The sequence below is a fragment of the Camelus dromedarius genome, chromosome 2 (genome assembly GCF_036321535.1).
Source record: "Camelus dromedarius isolate mCamDro1 chromosome 2, mCamDro1.pat, whole genome shotgun sequence".
In the NCBI taxonomy this organism is placed as follows: Eukaryota; Metazoa; Chordata; class Mammalia; order Artiodactyla; family Camelidae; genus Camelus; species Camelus dromedarius.
Window position 1 is genome coordinate 49,073,767 of NC_087437.1, and position 14,950 is coordinate 49,088,716.

The window sequence follows — 14,950 nt, forward strand, 5'->3', positions numbered from 1 at the left end:
AAAACTCTCTAAGAGTTGTTGATTTTTAACTTTCATCCTTATTGAGGTATAATTGACACATAAATTTGTAAGATATTTAAAGTGTTCATTGTGGTGATTTGATACGCATATACATAATGAAAGGATTTCCCATCATCTAATTAATTAACACATCCATCCCCTAGTATAGTTATCATTTTTGGAGGATAATGAGAACATTTAAGTTCTATTTTCTTAGGAAATTTAAATGATATAAATTTTAATGCTAAATTATAGCCAAGATTATACAAGAGGGAGAGTCTCTTCAATAAATAGTGTTGGGAAAACTGGACAGCCACATGCAGAGTTGTCTATTCTTTTTTTTTGTGTGACAGCTACTTAATTTGTATTAATCTTACTCAGTAAATACATAGAATATTAAGTAATTTTTATAGTTGAAGATTGCTGAGGAGACTGTAGGGGACATGCTTCATTTCTTGCTGGCCTTTACTGCTGACTTGGTGACCTTGCCTACAGTAGATGACTACTTATATACTACCTTGATGACTCCAGTGGCCACTGTCTGTCTCACATCCTACACAGCAAAATAGCTTAGTGGTGGGTATACAGAGAACATCTTCATAAACATGGCCTTGCCAAGGACAATTGGCACAATGCCTGACTTCATGGCCTTGGGGTTGTCCTCCAGCTTCATGCCTGAACACTGGTCAGTCTTTTCCCTTAGATCAGCAAACTTTCAGGAGATGTGGGCTGTATGTCTATCTGGCCCTGAGGAATAACTGGCATGAATCTGCCAGTTCTTGGTTTAAAACAGTTACCTGTACCACAAAGCTACCAGCCTCCATGTAGGGGGGTGGGAGTTGTTCTGCTGTCTCCATTCACATTTCTACAATGAATGTCCTTCAGGCATATTCTTCACATTGAAACCCATGTTGTCACTAAGCAGGGCCTCAAGCAGTATCTCCTGGTGCATCTCCACAGACTTGACTTACAAGATGAGGTTGGTGGGGCAAAGGTGATCACCATCCCAGGTTTCAGGAAGCCAGTCTCCATATGGCCCATCAGCACAGGGCCAATGTTCCAATCTTATACACGTCTTGCAGAGGCAGCCTCAGGGTCTCATTGACTAAATGAGTGGGAAGGAGAATGGATTCCTGAACCTCCAGCAGAGTCATCCCTGAGGAATTTCCCTCCTTCCTCTTGACCTTCCAGCCCTTGAACCAGGATGTATTGGTGCTGGGCTACGCCAGCCTGAGATGAACATGAAGGCCACAGCAGGCATGTTGTAGCCAGTCTTCTTGATGTAGGCTCTCACTTCCCGGGTGATCTTGTGGAAGCACATGGCACTGTAGATGGGCTTGGTGGAGTCCATCCTGTTGATGGCCATGATGATTGGCTTCACACCCAGTGTATAGACCAGTAGCATATTCTCACAGGTCTGTTTATTCTTGGAGTGTCTGCTTCAAATGTGCCCATGCTGCTGGACACGATGAACGCTGTACAGTCAGCCTGGGATGGGCCCATAATCGTGTTCTTGGTGAAATCTCCATTGGCTGGGGCATTGATGATGGTGATGTAATTTTTGGTGGTCTCAAACTTCCATAGGGAGATGTCGTGGTGATGTCACATTCTTTCTGCCTTCAGTTTGCCCAGCACCCAAGCATACTTGAAGGAGCCCTTGACCATCTCTGCTGCTTCCTTCTCAAACTTCTCATAGTTCTCGTTAATGCCCCACACTTGTAATGAGATGCTCAGTGGTGATGGATTTGCCAGGGTTCATATGGCTGATAACGATAATATTGATATGGGTCTTCTTTTTGCCCATAATGGTAGGTTCATTAGAGTCACTGCTGATCCAGATATTAACAAGAGGTGCAGCAGCTGTGAAACAGGACTTGTCTATTATTGATGCTCCTTTTCCCTACCTCCCATTCTTTTTGTAACCCATGCCAAGCAGAATTTTCTCCCACTACTCCTTTCTGAAGGTCACCAACACCTATCTTGCCAAATGAATGGTCACTTTTGACTTTATTTTACTTTCTCAGTCATCTTTGATATTTCTCTCCTCCTTGAAATGCTATCTTTACTTACATTCCTAGACACTACACTTTCCTAAATTTCCATCTGTTGTCCTCAGTCTCCCTTGCCAACTCTTTGTTTGCTTTCTTTTATGTAATTCTAAATATAAATTGACCCTTGATGATCTCACCTAGTCGTATGGCTTTATATACTGCATATATCCTGAGGATTTCTAAATTTATAGATCCAACTTTTTTGAACTACAGTCATATATTCAATTGCTTATTTGGCACCTCGATTTAGCAGTTAGAATTCTTGATTCTATGTGATCCTGTCTTTGCTTCTCCACCTCCACCAACAAACTTGTTATCTATCCCCTCTTTATTCTCATTAAATGGCCCCTCTATTCAGCCAGATGTAGGGTTAAAAAACCTAGGCTGCATGCATTACCATTCTCTCTGATTTGTACTCCCCATGTTCAGTGGGTTCTGTTGACTCAATCTTTAGAATATATGCTGAATTTAATTAATTTTTACTAAATTTACTACTCATCACAAGCCTCCACTGTGGATTAATTCTTTGTAGCCCATTATTTTCCCTATGTTCCATTTTCCGGACCCCCTCATAATTCTGTATCCGCATGACAGTTAGGGTAACCTAATAGCTTCCCATCATATTTTAAACAAAATCCAAACTACTTCCCATGACCTATAAGGCCGTTCGTGACCAACACAACCTACCTCTTCATTTTGAGCCATTCTCCCTTTGCCCTTTATAATCCAGTGAAGAGAAGTGAAATGATTTATAATATATTTTAGAAGCTGAATTAACAATATTTGTTGATGGATTAGATGTAAGTGATGAGGAAAAACAGTGGATGAAGGACAACTTACAAGTTTTGGTTTGAGCAACCAGGTGGATGGCAGTTTGCCAAAGTCTGATCATCAAATGAATGGAGTGATACTGTGAAAGAGAAACTTCTGAAAGAAAAGGAAAAAAACCAGACCTCTATTTTTGGTTTGCATTTTTCATGGAAAATAAGCATATTCAGGACCAAAATACAGTAGCTTTGATTACTTGTGAATGAGATCTCTAGGTAGCTGATTAATTGAAAAAGTCTATTGAAGAACAGATTTATTAAAAATTATACTTGCACGTGAAAAGACAACCTACAGAATGGGAGAAAATATTTGAAAATGATGCAACTGACAAGAATATACAAACAGCTCATACAACTCAACAAATAAAAGCAAACAACCCAATTCAAAAATAGGCAGAAGACCTAAACAAGCAATTCTCCAGTGAAGACACAAATGGCCAATAGGCACATGAAAAAATGCTCAATATCGCTAATTATCAGAGAAATGCAAATCAAAACTACAATGAGGTATCACTTCACACCAGTCAGATTGGCCATCATTAAAAAGTCCACAAACAATAAATGCTAGAGTAGATATGGAGGAAAGGGAACCTTCCTACACTGTTGGTGGGAATGTAGTTTTGGTGCAGCCACTATGGAAAACAGTATGGAGATTCCTTAAAAAACTAAAAATAGACTTACCATATGATCCAGCAATCCCACTCCTGGGCATATATCCAGAGGAAACTCTAATTTGGAAAGATATATGTATCTAATGTTCATAGCAGCACTATTTACAATAGCCAAGACATGGAAACAGCCTAAATGTCCATCGACAGATGACTAGAAAAAGAAGATGTGGTATGTATATGTGTGTGTGTATACATATATATTTATATGTATATATATAATGGAATACTACTCAGCCATAAAAAGAACAAAACAATGCCATTTGCAGCAACATGGATGGACCTACAGATCATCATACCAAGTAAAGTAAGCCAGAAAGAGAAAGAAAAATACTGTATGATATCATTTGTATGTGGAATCTAAAAAAACAAAAACGACAGAAATGAACTTATTTACAAAACAGAGACAGACTCACAGATGTAGAAAACAAACTTATGATTATCAAAGGGGAAGGGGAGTGGGGAGGGATTAAGCTGGGAGTTTGGGATTTGTAGATACTAACTACTATATGTAAAACAGATAAACAACAAAGTCCTACTGTATAGGACAAGGAAATATATTCAATACTTTGTAATAGCCTATAATGAAAAAGACTATAAAAAGGAACATATATGTGTGTATAAATGAATCGTATGCTGTACAATAGGAATTAGCACAACATTGTAAATCAACTAAACTTCAATAAAAAATTATACTTGCAGGACAAAATTATTTTAGCTAAAAACGTGTACAAGTATATTCGTCAATTTTTTAATGTAGGTTCAAGGTATTTTATTTGGGTATGGATCCATTGATTTAAGTTCTCTTTTATTTCTCTTACATGAACCACATCCATAATATATTGTGTAATATTTTTAGTTTTGATTTATGTAAACTGGAGCTAAAACTTAAATTCATATCTGAAGAAATCTCAAGGCAAAAAACTTCCAGACTTTTATAATTTTTTCATCTTTCACAGTTGTGTCCCCCACATGCAATACAACAGGAATTACTTTTGAGTTACTTGTTCTCATTACAAAGAATTCAATGTATTTTTCAGACCGCATCTTTTTGTTTTCTCACTCATCAGATATACATTAATACCAATTAAAGTTACAGACTCACAATAGCAAGTACAACTGGAATGAAAAGGTTTGGAAACAAGTTCACCCAATTCTTGGTAAGCTTACAGTGCAAGTGGAAGGTGCAATTGCATCTGGATTTTTCAGGGAGTGATCTATTCGCTGTGACAGTTAAGTATGCCTTAGGTATCAGCTACGGTGTATTTTACAGTGGAACTGAAGATCATTGGTTAAGCTAGTAAAATGAATAGGGGAGGTTATTTGAGAGAATTTCTACTGTATATAGACACTAGATTTCACATGCATAACAACGTATTATATGTACACACAGTGTAAATTTTGAAAGCTCTAGCTTTCAGAAAAAAATTCTCACAACAGTTTCCCAGCTTGTCACAGAGTAGTATGTGATAAGGATGTGCAAGTTTGGCAATCAGGATAGCAGTCATGAATCTGAGTAGAATTTTGCAAACTGCAGAATGGTTTCTTTAGAGAGAAAATAGAAATAAAGGAACCAAAATGGCTTTTGTTGAACTTCAAAGTCAAGCCCCAAAATGTGCACTTGGATGTAATGACTATGTTTGGCAAGAAGGAGGATTTTCTGGGATTGAGGGCATCAGATGGTAAAGACAGCCCTGTCAAACTTGAGAGCAGGGCTGTGTTCCTGTTTGGGAGGGTCCTGGTGTATATATCAACAGAACATCCTTAAATGTCAGTGTTCACGAACACAAATGAAGTAGATAATGATTGTTAGTCAGTGAATTGTGTTAGATAAATTAAAGCCTTAACTATTGTCTTTCATGTCAACAAACATTTATTGATTGCACACTATGAGCATGGCCCTGTGCTTTCTGCTAGGGATGCACAAATGAAAAACACAGTCCACCACAGTTTGTACTTTGGTAGCAAGCAGGCATTTCACAACTAATTATGATATATATCAAACTAGAAAGTGCTAGGATAGCCATATAAAATTTCATTAATTTCATTTTCAAGGAATTTTGGAAGAAAGTCCACTGGTTCCATGCTATATGATGTGGGCAACTTACCTAACCACCCTCAATTTGCTGTAGATTTCCCACCTTTCAAATGCGCTAGCCATACTCTGGGAAGCAGTACACGTTATTCAGAATATTTTCACTAGGTAGCTCCATTTAAGAGATGCCAATGAATTCTTCATTATTTCTAGCTAGAAGAATTTTTCTTTGAGGTTGGACTTCTGTGTCATCCACTCAGTGTTTGTTGTCATTGGAGATTCCAGTAGTCTGTCCTTTAAGCACCTTCCACTGAGTGGGCATGAATATTGGTTAAATTGGATGCTTTAGTATTCCCTGGAAGTTAAAGAATAGTCTTACTTTATTTAGTAGCCACTTCTTGCTTTTTAACCCCGTTAGTTCAAATTCTCCCCATGTCTAAGATATCAGCACACGTCCAAAACAGTGGCCTTGTTCCAGTTAAGTCAAGGCCCACTGCCAGACACTATCATAGGACCATGTCCCTTTTCTTCAGAGCTTTGATCTCAGTTATAATTTTACATTATTGGTGTGATCTTTTAAGTTACTATTTATATATGCCTCTCCATTTAGTCAATTAATCCAGTTGACTCCAAACTTAACAGAGCAGAAATCACATGTATTTTACTCTTTATCATTGCCTCATATTTTACCCTTGTGCTTGGCACTGAATAGAAGAATGAACTCTTACCTAAAGTCTTTGTATTTCCTTCCTGTGTTAACTCTTGCGGGAGGTAGGGGGTGAGGGGAAATGATGCTGGTGAAGTTGAATTCTGTAAATTTGCTACTCACTTCTTCCTTTTAGTGTCCTAAACTTAGTTTACTGAAGTTTCAAAGGATGTTCCACCATTCTATTGGGGAACAAGCCTGTGACCACATTACCCAGATCATTGTTAATTGTATAAATTTTAATCAAGTTCCCCATTAAACTGTTGCCTTTCCAGGCTGAAGAGGTCTGTGTTTCAATATGCCTCAAATAGCAACAGCCTAACATATTAGTTGCTATTTCCTCTGTTGCTTGTGCCTTCTCTGGCTTCATTATTAACCTTTTTGATATTGATGACCATAATTCACATGGCATTCCAAAAGTATAGGCAATTAATTTTATAGAATGTTAATTTCAGGTGGGTTTCTAACAGCTCTTGTAGTCGTCATATTCTTCCTCTTCCTCTTCCATCCTCATGCCTTTTTATGTAACTGGAGGTTTGTACCTCTTAATCTCCTTCACCTATTTAGCAACCTTAACTTTTTGGCAACCACTCATTTGTTCTCTACATCTGTGAATCTGTGTTTTTGTTTTTTGTTTGTTTGTTTGTTTGTTTGCTTTGTTTTTTTTTAGATTCCACATGTAAGTGTTTAGTATTCTTATTGATGCATTTATATTTTCTTCACTTTTCAACCCCAACAGATGATTTAGTCAGTATCCTCAGAGAATTAATAGTGATGTCTAGGCATGTACTTTCTCTGCCTACAGCTGATAGTTCAGAGTTGTTCATTTTATACCTATGTCATTTATCATAAAATATGTTACCTTATACTTACTAAGTTGAAGTCTATTACTTTTCTAGCCACTTGTACAAATTGGTAAGATTTTCATACCTATATATTACCTTTTTTCATAGCTACAAGTGTGGAGTTTTCACACTGAATAAATTTAGGCTTTGTGAACATTTATAAATGTGTTAAATATGATTGACATCAATGTTTATTCCCAAGGAACTTCACTCTGGAGGAAACCTTACATTTATCCCTATTCTGTGTAAAAGTCTTTCCCAGTCTAAATCTACCCATGATAAAACTGCTCTATGGGACTACACTGTCCATGGGGATATGTCTTCCTGCTGTTCAAAGGCAGGCCAATATGTGGGCCAGTATCTTTCTGCCAGGCCCCTGCTGCCTGACCTGTGTATCAGATGGGGCCAGAGACTAAAAGTGGACTAAAAGTACTAAGCCCTCCAGTACCCAGCTGGCTTAAGAGACTGAAGTAGTCCTTCCCTGCAGGCAGTTCCTGGGAGGAGGGAAGGCTGGAGCTGCATCACTTTGGCAGGGGGTGAGACAGTCCTTCTGCTGCTGCTTTGAGTAAATAACTTTTAAGAACCAGCAAAAAAAAGAAGAAAAAAAAAGTATGGCTGTAGTATCCATTCTGATTGGGAGGCTTCTCTTCTGATTGCTTAAAGCCCAAGCATTTCCTGTTGTTAATATTTTGAATAACTGAATTGATCACAAAATTATTAAACAACATCAGTATCACAAATTAGCTCTTGGTTTTAACTCATTATTTGAAACTACCGAGTTTCACTTCTCTTTACTGACTAGAGGACTAAGATAGCCATGAAATATGCTGAAGCAAAATCACCAGTGAAAAATAGAGGACTTGGATTATCTGCAAACTACAATCAAGAATTAATGGTGCTTTTATAGGCCTGGCTCTAGGGTCATGGCATCTGAGTCTTCTGGAAACTGAAAATTCTTGGGAATTTTTAGGTGATGGGAGGATGTTTCTTGTCTCAGGTAAAAGGAGTGGATCCATTAACTAAATGTCATTCCCCTTATTTCCTTGTAAAATAACAGACCCATGACATATTTCCATCAGCATGGTCAAAATACACCAAAGCTGTCTGAAAAATCTTATAGTTTTTCAAAGGGGCTGGGCTATAGCTGCAGAGTCCGTGTAGAGGCAGGATGGTTCTCTGTTTTTCAGAATTTAAGTGGAGTCATGTAGACACAGTGGTAAGAAGGGAACATATCCCTAGACTATCACGGAAATCATGGTTTATAGGAAGATCCAATTATTTATTTTTGAATTTCATAAACTATTAGTAAAAAGGAATCCAGTTTGAATTGACTTCAATAGGTTGGGATTTAGCAATTTTTTTTCAGTAGTTTTGCTTAATTGTGTAAAAACTTTTTAAAGCGAGTTGCTAGTTTCTCACAGATTAGGCACTATTTGCAGAAAGAATCTGAAAATAAAGATTTTACTAGTTATACAAATGTTGTATTATTTTCTGGGGAGTTAGGGTTTTCTCTGTCATTGGCCCCCTAAGAATGTTCAAGATCAGACTTGATCAGTTGGTGGGGATGTTGTTAATGAATCCTTGCTCTTCAAAGTGTAGTCCACGGACTAGCAGCATTGGCATCACCTGGGAGCTTGTTAGAACAGGCTTCCTAAAGCCCCAGACCTACTCAATTAGAATCCAGTTTGACAAGATGCCCAGGTGATCTATAGATACCTTAAAGTTTGAGAAGCTTGTTGTGGAGGGTGTTTGACGAGGATGAAGCTGGGGAAGCACCGTGGTAGGCTCAAGTCTGGAGCCCTAAGGTTTTATATTATACTAAGAAAGAACCACCTTTAAATGGATGTTATTTGGATCTTTCAATGAATGACTAGACGGAAGACAGTAGACGGTAAGTTCTAGTGAAGGAGACTTTGTGGTGGCAATTTAATTTTTTCACTTTTGCTGTTCTACAGTGTGTATACGGTACTCTAGTTGTTCTCGACATTACCAATTTTGATTCCGGTCTTTAAAAAAACAACTGGATATGAAAGCCCCATGAGAAAAATCTTGAACTGGACTTGGCATTTTTAAGATTTGTCATTAGTCATTAACATTTACATGTTCATATTTTTCTAACTTGTAATTTAAAGCTGGCGGTAATGTTTAATATAATTTCAAAAAATGAATTATGTCTCAGATTAGATTTCTTGGCTCTAGTGACATAAAAATATAACCACATTTGTCCAAAATTAGTCCACAGGTCTTTCTTTCTACAGTGAGAGTAATTATTCAAATACTTATTTTACTTAGCTATAAGCAGTTTGTGTTTCTTTTTTCTTTTTCTTTTTGGTTTCCTTTTGCCTTTGGATCTGAAAGCAGCTTCAAAATAGGGTAATATTTAAATAATTGCATTTTGTAGAATTAAATTCCTTCATAAACTCATTTTATAGTTCCTCATAAAGCAGGCAAATATGGACTAGTGCACACATAAGCACAATCTTTATAAGATTACTTTGAAAAGTAACAAATGAATTAAAAATGTCCTTTCCTCTTACAACTGTTTCTGAAGCCCTTTTCCCTTTAATTTCTTCAAACCTGTTAAATTAAATCATCTGAGGGTGATTTGACAACATTTGTAGGCATTTGGAGTTGTCACAGCTTGGCGGGGGATTGGAGGTGGGGAGATGCCACCGGCATCTAGTAGGTAGAGGACAAGGATTTTGCCTGAACGTCCTACAATGTTCAGGACATTCCTCCAGTAAAGAGTTAGCCAGCTCAAGATGTCAGTAGTGCCGAGGTTGAGAAGACCTGAATTAAAATGAATTGGTTAATGTTTAAACGTGCAGTTAACTCCTGTGCATGGGGATATGCTGTTTAGAGACAAAACGGTTTATTGACTGCAAACATTAAAAAGTTTAAATATGGTATTATTATCCTTACAAAAGCAATTAAAATGTCACAATTCAGACTCTAAGGCAACACGAGTCCAATGGAGTTCATATAATGTTATAAATCTCAGAAGTAAGTTTGGGGGATCTTCCCTCCCTTTCCCCTTTCACTTCAGCAGTTGAATAGGTTTCCTGTTAAGGGAAGCTAAGCAAAATACTGTCATGAAAATATTGGATATTTCAATTAATAAATTCCAAATAAAAGTGGAATTAAGCTAAAAATTATAAAGAGTCCTTGAATGGCTTGTTGATTAGAAACTAATGTAACTCCTTGTCTAGGATAAAATACCAAACAGGCAGCAGCTGCTGGTAATTTGGTGCAAGTAATTGTAGAGCCAATAAGTTGAAGAAGTGCTTATTAAAAGAAACTGCTTTCCTATCTGCTTGTAAGTTCAATTGAGTAATGCACTCTACATGTGGTCTGACACTGGGTAAATTATACACCTGATTTAAAAACACTCCATCCATAAGAGCTCCTATTTTGCTCATCCATAAAATTTTTACTTTCTTCATTACTACTTGCAGCACTGTATGGCATAATATCTATCAAATTAGGCTTTGAGGACATCTCAGGCTGGCACCCTGCTGACTTGAAACATGTGCTTAATATTACTGCAGTGCTTTTAACCCCGTGAGTGCCCTGGGTTAGCCCACATAGGCACACAGAATTTGTTCTTTCCTCTTTTTGCCAGCACATCCTCCACCTGCTGAGAATGAGAAACATCAAAGATAAAGGGGTGGGGGTGGGATTGGGGTTTAGTCACTGGGTAGGAGAAATAAGCAGTTGAAGTTTATATAAATAAGACAGACAAAATGAAAACTGTGTGGTCTACTATTTAACGATTTTCAAATATATAAGCCAAATGTAAACATTTGCAGTCAAGGCATTCTGTGTATTTGACTTAATAAACTTTGAAAAGCAAAAAAAACAAAAAAACAAAAAACAAAACACACAGTAGGACTTTCTGGATAACCCACGTGGAAGCCAGCTTTGGAATGTGCTTTATTTATACTTATACATGTCTGAATGACTTTAATTTTATTAAACATTTATTGCCTTCTGTCTACTAAGTGCGAGACACTTTGCTTAACGGTAAAGATATAGTAATGAACACATGTGGCCAATGCCATCTTGCTGCTCAAATCTTGCAAAGGGGACAAGATTTCAACAAATAACTATAATGTAATGGTAAATATAAATGATCTCAAGACTGTTGTTCAAGATTGACTCATTTATTCAGGGGAGATGATGTCTTTACTAATTATTCTCCTTGCTGGGTCTCGTTGGCAGCTACTGCCCTATTGTAGAGCTCAATACACCTGTGAATACCAGTGTGATGCCATTAAACATTTGAATCATGTAATTATTTCCCTTATTCTTTGTCCATGCTGACCTAGTAGTCTTCTGATTATAATTTAGCTTCCCACCTGTAATGTCCTTGGGGAAAAATGCATTTACTAGAGAACTCCAGTGGTTATTCTTTTTTGTAATAATACTGCTTGTTCTAAATGAACAAACTGGGATATTGATCATAATTTAGCTTCCTATGTAATACTCTGGATTGATGTCCATTTGACTACTTTTCATTAGAAATGAGTACTTTGTTATTGGTCTTGTGAGATTGGTTAATGTGACTTTATCCCCAAAGAGACTGGACCCACTTTCCAGATGCTGACAACTTAGGTTCTGTGGCCAGCCAGATTCCAGAAACTAGTGTAAAGAATAGAAGCCATTGGAGGATGTGAGAATGTTTAAAAAAATAATGTGTGGAAGGAGGGAGAGAGAAAGAGAGTAAGAGTCATACCAAGGCTGGATCTTGAGGCGTGTCAGCCAGCAAAGAAGCAGAGTAATACATGCAAAAGAAAGATGAAGGACGAGGCTAAGAGGAACCAAGAGAAAGAAGGGTCAAGGAAGGAACTGGGAGACAGAGATGGATGAGCCTGAGAAACAGGCCATTGAGTAAGGCAGTTTAGTTCAATCCTTCAAGGAGATTCAGTGTTAAATAGAGAAGTGGGATGGGGGACCAGATTGCATGAAGCTATGGAACAAATAGTTGGTAGCAGAGTGGAAACGCAGAGTGTGGACTTTCCTTCAAGAAATCTAACAAGAGAATGACAGCTTGAATGGCTGTCTTTTGAAAGAAAAAAACCTCACTGTTTGTGGACATAATGCAAAGCACTGGTGGAGAGGAAGGGGATAAATGATGTAGTAAATTTCCTGGTAAGGCATTCATTCATGTCTTCATTTTTCACTAAAGTGTTCCTTTCTTCATTCAAGTAGCTTGAGCTAGAGTAGTGGTTAGGCACATGGTGCTGGAGCCTAATGGCCTGGGTTTGGATACCAGGATTACAGTTTCAGGCAAATTAACCTCTCTGTGCCTCTCTGCACCTGCCTCAGAGGGTTGTTGTAAGGATTAAATGAGTTAATATTTTTAAAGCATCTGGAACTGTACCTGGTACATGGTAAGCATTTAAACATGTTTGATAAGTAAACAAAGGAGTTAGTTTGGACAAGGGATAAGATATCTGATCCTCTAGGAACCAGTGACAAATTTTCTTCTGTATTTCCTGAACTTCTTACAAAATGTATTTGAGATCTGAAATTACCCAGAGCCTGTAGTGAATAAAATTGCTGTATACGTCAGCACAAAATGTTCTGACAATCTTATTCCTAGGTACAAATAGGTAAAATTGCAGAACTCTGTAAAAGAGTTAAAGGAATTTCCTGAAGAAATTGCAAACTAATTCTGTCACTTTTTTTTGGAGAATTTGGTGGATCTTACTCCGAGCTACTTTCACAATACCCATAGCAACCTTTGGCTTCATATCTTTCTTTGAATTTAACCTGCCCTTTCTACCCTCTATCCTTTACTCTAGATTTCATTTGAAGCTCAGAGAAGTCAATCTGTAAAATGTTTCCGAAGTTTTAAAAAAATGTTATTCCTTATGCTTCTCAGTTGACATTGGCTCAGAGCATGTAGGGTTAATTTAACAAAAACATTAGATGGCTCTTCCCTTGGACACCTCAGTTGATGGGAATGTAATTGCTTGTTAATTGGTTAAAAACATTCCAGTGTTAATGAGGAAAGGTGGCTGAATAATTCACTAAACTCTCTCCCTCCTTTTTCTTTCTTTCTCTTAGACATATTCTTTCATTTCAGAGGATTATAAGCATTGTTTATTGTAACTAGTGACCCACTATTTTTAAAACTCAATATAGGAAAATAAATACATGGTAAATTATTAAAAGCTTTCACTTTTCACAAAAACAAGTGATGGTTTGCTCAGAACAGCAAACATGTCTCTCTTTTTCCCTAACCTGTTGCTAATCTTAGTTTACTTTTCTCCCTGTTGTACAAGGAAAGACATTGCTAGTAGATGTTGTTAATTTTTAAATTAAACATATGGGAAAAGAATCCTGATGGATGCTTTGAGAAAGAGCTGTCAGCAGATGATTGTTGTCATCCTCATGTCTGTCTGCGGGACTGTCTCTACGGCCGTGTTAAAGGATTCTAAGTGGGCTTTTCCTAGGATTCACCTCAGTGGCTCATCTGAGAACTTGAGTCTGAGAGTAGGTTTAGAACACTTTTTTGATTGGAAGTGGGAGCTGAAGGGGCCATTCTGACTTCTCTAGCCTCCAATGGGCAGAGGTCATACCATTTAAAACACTAAGAGCAAGTTTCAGATGGCTATAAAAAACTGACATGCAGACTCCAATGTTGAGGTCACCACTCCTGTGCTCACCAGGATATGAGTCTCACACCCTTTGCATCCTAGCTCTGTGATCTGATCCAAATCTCTTTATTTCCCTTGGGCATCCTCCTTAGGCTTTATAAGCTTCAGTAAGCTGCAGATGTTGATGCTTTTCCTATGTCCCTACACAAGGTTATAGTGTGAATTGGATGAAAGAACTTTGTGTACCACATAGAACAAAACAGCTCTTAGTATTATGATTAGGACTAATCTTAGTATTAGTACTACTGTAGTTAATTAAATTAGAGCAATAGGTTAAAAAGTTGAACTTTACTTAATTGCAGAATTAGCCTTAGTTACTTGATTGAGTAGACTTTAAAAAGTGTTAACAGTACTCCTTTTAAGCAAACTGAATAGGACAGAGAAATGGACCAGGGAAAAGGTAAGACTTAGAAGTGCCAGAGCCCATGACAGTACCTGATGCTTAAGATGTGCAGCTTGAATGAATGTTCTGGGGAGATATTTAAGTTACCTTAACTTTATACTTTTTTCCACATTTAATATAAGCAGGATATATTAATTTGAAAATCATTAACACTGCTGTTTAAAAGAAAACACAAAAGCAAAAACTTAGAAAATGAGAGCACCATAGAGATAGCTGGGGATAGTAGCAGTGATTGGTAGAGGAGGAGACTTGGGGAATGATTAAAAGAGCTCACATTTTTTGGACACTTTTGTGCTAGTGAGTTGTGCTCACTGTGAGAAGTGCTCTATATAGTTTATTGTAAGTTTAATCCTCTTACTGAGCGTAAATGGTAGGTGCCAGTATTATCCCATTTTGTAGATCAGGAAACAGGCAGAAGAGATTTTCAACAGATATCCCAAGTCTTATAGCTGGCTGGTGGCCAAGTTGGTGTGGCTCTAAAATCTGTCCTCTTAACACTGAGCTATGTTAACTTCTGAGATGATGTGGACAACTTCCCATCTTGAAAGTAACATTTAAGAACTGTCATTCTAAATCCAAGAAAGTATAGAAACAGTTCAAAACAGCCCACCATATTTAGCTTACTCATTAATCAATGAACTATGCCTTGAACCCCAATGTCTCTTCCTTCAAATATCTCTTCCTTCCCTCTAAGCTACATACCATATGTCAGGTTACTCTTGTAACTTGCTAAATTATCCAACAATCTGA

At 37.4% G+C, this 14,950-nt stretch overlaps 1 protein-coding gene and 1 pseudogene across 1 annotated transcript in view; one reads left to right on the forward strand and one right to left on the reverse strand.

The window, feature by feature from the left end:
- The window catches only part of SOX2 (SRY-box transcription factor 2), a 627,102-nt gene that overhangs the window by 202,514 nt on the left and 409,638 nt on the right, over positions 1-14,950 (forward strand). The window lies entirely within an intron of this gene.
- On the reverse strand, positions 449-1,804 carry LOC105085909 (elongation factor 1-alpha 2-like; annotated as a pseudogene).